Source organism: Hemitrygon akajei, chromosome 2 (genome assembly GCF_048418815.1).
Source record: "Hemitrygon akajei chromosome 2, sHemAka1.3, whole genome shotgun sequence".
Taxonomy (NCBI): Eukaryota; Metazoa; Chordata; class Chondrichthyes; order Myliobatiformes; family Dasyatidae; genus Hemitrygon; species Hemitrygon akajei.
The window spans coordinates 33,200,404-33,206,403 of record NC_133125.1 but is presented as its reverse complement, the minus strand read 5'-3'; positions in this window follow the sequence as shown (position 1 = coordinate 33,206,403).

Sequence of the window (6,000 nt, the reverse complement as noted above, 5' to 3'; positions counted from 1 at the left end):
TGACTTTAAGGCACCAATAACCTGCCTTTGCCCCTTTTCCTGTCAGTCGAAATGGCTCTGCCAGGCTTAGTAGCTAAGCCACACATGAAGACCAGGAGCTAGACTTTGTTGTCAGAGGCTATTTGAGGCACATGCTATTAGGAGCTTTAAATAGGTAGTGGGAGCTTATCCCCATTACCACCCCCACTCTAACAGCCTTAAGAACCATGTATCCCGAAATGTTGCTTTTTATGGTGTTTCCAATAAAATTTGGTAAGTGTTCATTGGGAAATTACATATTTTTTAGCTTCCTGAGGAAGAAGAGACACTGCTGATTATCTTGGCCATAGTGTCTATGCAGTTGGGCCAGGACAGGCTAATTACTCTTCAGAATTTAAAGTTTTCAACCACCTTGACCTCAGCACCATTGACGTAAACAGTAGTGTGTGCAACACCCTCTTTCCTGTCGTTAATGACCATCACTTCTGTTTTGTGGACATTGAGCGAAGGTTGATTTCCTGACCCCATGATACTAAATCCTTTCTGTAATCCGACACACCATTATTTGGAATACAGCGCACTGCAGTGGTACCATCTGCAAATTCCTCAATGGAGTTGGAGCAGAACATGAGTGTATAAGTATCTGAGGATTCCTATACTATCTGAGGATGAAGCAATGTGGGACATCACTGTTGAGGGTAATCGTAGCAGATATGTTCCTGCCAGTCCTTACTGATTGTGGCTTGTTAGTAGTAAGTCAAGGATCCAGTTGCAAGTGGAAATGTTGAGACCAGCTCAAGTAGTTTGGACATAAGCTTGCCTGGAAATATGGTATTGAAGGCTGAACTGTAGTCAATATATAATTACCTTCTGCAGACGCTGCATGACCTGCTAAACTTTAATTCCGCCATTTTCTGTTTTTATTTCACATTTTATGCGCAGGTTTTGTTTTATTTTCAGCCTCTGATGTGAAGTTGCGTTTTTCTTACCTTTATTTCCTGTACAGAAGTAAAATTTTTGATGCCACACTTCCTTTGAAATGATTGAATTTTAAAAATGTCGACCAGCAATACAGCTAAGCTCTATGATGTGTTCTGTAATATCATGAAGTGTGAGTGGCAAACACAATGGTAACAATTTAGCAGAACTAGAAAGAATGCAGGACTACTTAAGAAAACAGAACCCTTCAGCAAATAGGCACAAATATAAAGAAATGACATAGCTATTTAAGCATTCCTAATATACTTGATAAAGGAAGCAAAAATGTACTTTAAATTTCTACATACCTACTGAATCCATTTGATGGCTCCAGAGCTTTTCTCATTTTCAAAACAAAAACAGCGAAGCATAGAAACATAAGGTTTAGTTTTAAATTTAACAATATAAATGAAAAGGGCAAAAGAATTAAGCATTGCAAAGTGCAAATTCAAAGTAAATTTATTATCAAAATGTGTCTATGTCACAATATACAACCTTGTGATTCATTTTCTTGGAGGCATTAACAAGAAAAAAGAGAAATACAATGGAATTTAATGAAAAACTATGCATAAACAAGCAAAGGCTGACAAAAACCAACGTGCAGAAAAAGGTGCAAATAAAAATATTATTGAGAAGATGAATGGTAAAGAATCCTTGAAAGTGAGTCTGTAAGTTGTGAAATCAGTTCTGAGTAGTGGAGATGAAGTTACCCTCGCCAGTTCAGTAGCACGAGGGTTGTTGGATAATAATTGCTGCCGAACGCGGTGGTGTGGGATTTAAGGCATCTCTACTTCCTACCTGCTGGTCATAGTGAGAAGAGGGCATGGCCTGGATGATGAGGGTGTTTGATGCTGGATGCTGCTTTCTTGTGGCAATGCCCCTACAAACTTACTCAATAGTCGGGAGAGCTTGTGACCGACTGGGCTGTACCCACTATTTTCTGGAGCTCTTTCTGTTCCTGAACATTGGTGTTTCCACACCAAGCAAGGTTCCTTTTGACTGCAACAATATAAAATAAGTGAAAAGGAATCTGAAATCTGTTTAACATTTCTCCCAATTATACTTTCATTACTTAGTCAATAATATTTTAATTTCTTTACCCGAAGAAAAATACTGTATGTCATTTTTCTGTGTGGGTAAATATGATGCCTTCTAAGCTGCCTAGTACCAATGTGATAGACTCAAGTAGTTCCATAGAAGTAGATGGAGAACTAATTTATACCACTTGTCTGACCCACTAATTAACTAACTGGCAGATTAATTCAGGTATCCCCGATAATGAGTGGATTATGGAAACTGAAGTGCCTGCAGCTACAGATAATTTTCCCAAGACGGTTCCATTACTGTCCAGTTGTTAGTTGTTTTTTATTCTTGCCTGTAATGAAATGAAGTAGTATCTAACAGAATCTAATCAATTACTGAGGTTCTGTAAATTAAATCCCATCCATGCCTGGATAGGTTAATGACCTGTTAATGACTACTGTACACATTCAGGGCAGGCTGCTTGTCGTCACTGGTTCCTGACATTTTGTCTGTAATCCTGTTGTTTCAGCAGATGGCAGTCTCCTGAGTCCAACAACACTGACCTAGAAATTTCCTCACATGACTCCAAAGAAACACTCTTGGGCAGTAAAAAATCAGCGAAACCTGGAAAAGGGTCACTTTCCACAAATTTATGGGGGCCTGTTGGGAAATGTAGCTTCTGCCTTCTTTGATGCCCTGGTATTTCTCTGCAGCCTACAATTCCCCTGAAATAACATCAATACTATGCAAAATAAAAATGTACATGCAATAAGATTTTCGCAAAATCTCAGCTGCCTAGAACTATGATTATGTCAAATTTTGGTGGCCTAGGCTTTGTTACACTTAGCATTGATGCCAACTGGAGCCCTTGCAAGCTATCACGAAATTGACCAAAACAGCATTTTTTAATGCAGCTTACATTCAAAAACAAGCACTAAAATGGCAGCTGTGTGGACTCTAAAGGAACGTTACCAAGTAGAAAACAGCTCCCAATGCTTTGATGTATAACAATCAAAGAATGATGTCAGTCCTTCAAGGCACTGAGTAGCAAAGCACACTTCATTAGGACAATTTTTTTTAGCCAGAGAGTAGTGAATCTGTGGAATGCTCTGCCACAGACTGCAGTGGAGGCCGAGTCCGTGGATATATTTATGGCAGAAGTTGATCATTTCCTGGTCGCTCAGAGCATCAAAGGATATGGTGAGAAGGCAGGTGTACGGAGTTGAGTGGGATCCGGGATCAGACATATGGAATGGCAGAGCAGACTCAATGAGCTGAATGGCCTAATTCTACTCCTTTGTCTTATGGTCTTAAGATCCAAAAAAATGTTCTAAATCAGATAATTGCTTAGGAGTTTTCACAGATTTGGCATGTCACCTAAAACTGATAAACTTCTATAGAAGCACAGTGGAGAGTTGCATTACAGCCTGGTACAAAAAGACCAATGCTCAGGAATGAAAAAAGTCTACAAAAAGTGATGGATACAGCCCTATCCATCATAGATTTATATTGTATTTCTTTACTTTCCTGCAAACACCTGCAAGAAAACAAATCTCAGGGTACCATACGGTGACATATATATGCACTTTGATAACAAATTTATTTTGACTTCTACTTTATCTTTGAAATGTTAGGACAAATGTCCTATATACTGTGAGAAGAGATGTGGGAGTGCTAGAATACCAGGGCAGGAAGTAGTCTCCTCCAGGAGTGACAATCTGTTCAGATTTAAATTCCTCACTGTTATCTTTTCAGAGGATCTGTCCTGGGCCCAGCACATAAGACCCATTATGAAGAAGGCACGGCAGTACCTCTCCTTTCCTTAGAAGTTTGCAAAGACACAGCATGACATCCAAAACATTGTCAAACTTCTATAGGTGTGCGGTGGAGAGCATATTCACTGATTGCATCACAACCTGGTGTGGAAACACCAATGCCTTTGAATGGAGAATCCTACAAAAATTTGTGGATATGGTCCAGTCCACCAATGAGCACATCAACACAAAACACTGCTGTAGAAAATCAGCATCCATCATCAGGGATGCCACCACTCAGAACATGCTCTCTTCTCACTGCTTCCGTCGGGCAGATGGGGCTTGTCAGCCGTGGATGGCAGCTCATCTAGAAGGAAAGCTTTGACCTCAAACTTCTGCTGCCTTGAGGCTATACCCTCTCTTGAGGAAGGCTTCAGGAGTAAAACCCAATGGAAAAATACAGAGCTGGAATCCCTAAGACAGTCCTACATTGAGTTCAATGCTGATTTGCAACTCCTGCGATGCTGCTGGTACCAAACTGTGTCAGTCTCTACCATTCCTTTGGGTTCATCAGATAAGTGGAGAGGGGGAGTTTACTACATGGGCAACAGCTTACTCTCCATATTGTACTGCCCAGGCTTGCATATCTAGACAGCTAGGATGCAACATCCATGGTCAACCCTGTTCAACAGAGGCCTTACCCACTCACTCTTTCTTGTTTATCCTGTATTATTATATCCGGACAGTTATTATGGATTGTCCTGTCTGTAATAATGGATCAGTCATAATATAATTTGTGGTATTCTGACTCTAAAACTGGATCAGGCCTGTATTTATAGTAAGGTATGATTTATTTTATGAATTTGTACTTTAAAGCAAGATTTTGGTGAATGATGTTTGAAACTTGATTGTGCCTGTGTAAGATTGAGTTAAATTGCTACAGAGTCCCGTAAACTGTTGGATTGTTTCTGGTCCTTCTTGGCATTTTCTACATTTATCATCTTGAATTTGGCAGTCTTTTATTAAGTATTTTTGATTTTTTTTTGTGTTGACCACCTGGTCCTGTATAGCCACAAGGAACCCCCTGTTTCTGGGACGAGGTCTCCAAGTCTGAGCCAGGCATTCGATACTTCCTTGTCGACATCTAGTCTGCTCAGATTGTGGGGATGTCTTCTATGGAGGGTCATGCTCTTCCATTGATTAACTTTTTCTTCAATAGTGATAATGTCTTCATTTTCTGGGTTGTGGTGTGTACTTCTTATCAGAATTGCATATTCATGCTTGGAGTGCCAATTATTACTATTAGTAGTAGTAGTATTAGCATAATAAAATAATTTCTTCTTTTTCTTTTCATATTTGCACAGTTTGTTCAAATCTCAGGGTTGTATATGGTGACATAAATGTATTTTGATAATAAATTTACCTTTGGACTTTGAAATAAGCCATGCTGAAAGAATTTGCATGTTTTTCCAAAATATGCCAGTACAAGTTTCACACTATAGGCACCTACAGAGTGGAAATCAACACTATAAATAAACTTTATGCAATGGTCTAAGTTTATTGTTGGTGCTAAAGGTTACTGCAAGTCAGAGAGTCACAGAATCTTACTGCATGAAGATGTCTCCTTTGGCCCAGGCTTTCGAGCATCCACTTACACTAATGCCATTTAATTCTCCCTGCTTTCCCATCAACTGACCACCAATCCATTGCACACTAACATGATACATACATTCTTACAGCAGTTGCTACCATATTATATGCTTTTGTTTAAGATCAGAGCAACCTTATTGCCCTTAAAGAAACTATATGGTATATGAATGCCACACTAACATACACACACAACAGTGATTAACAACTAGGAGAGTTTATATGAGCTAATTTTCCAGTGACCAATAACTTCTTCTGTTGGATCTCTTCAAGAATGCATTAGTCCATTGAAACAAGTTTTATACCATATAAGTATCACTTTGTGAAAAGCAAATTCTGATGCCGTGTCTGGATGCCTCAGTTCTCATTCAAAGCATCCAAGCAGCAATTCACACTCTTAATTAGAATTAGACTTTGGATTTAGCACAGCTAAGAATAGATGGAGAAAGTGGCTTTGTGTGGTAAATTTCTGTTCTAGCTTGTGCCTACCTGTGCTGAAGAAAATAGGGACAAATTCCCAGCATTTCAAACAACAGGCCTTTGAACTGAGATGTTAATTACTCCAGCACCTTCCATATTTCCACCCTGATGTGCCCAATGGAATTAGCTATGAAACCGC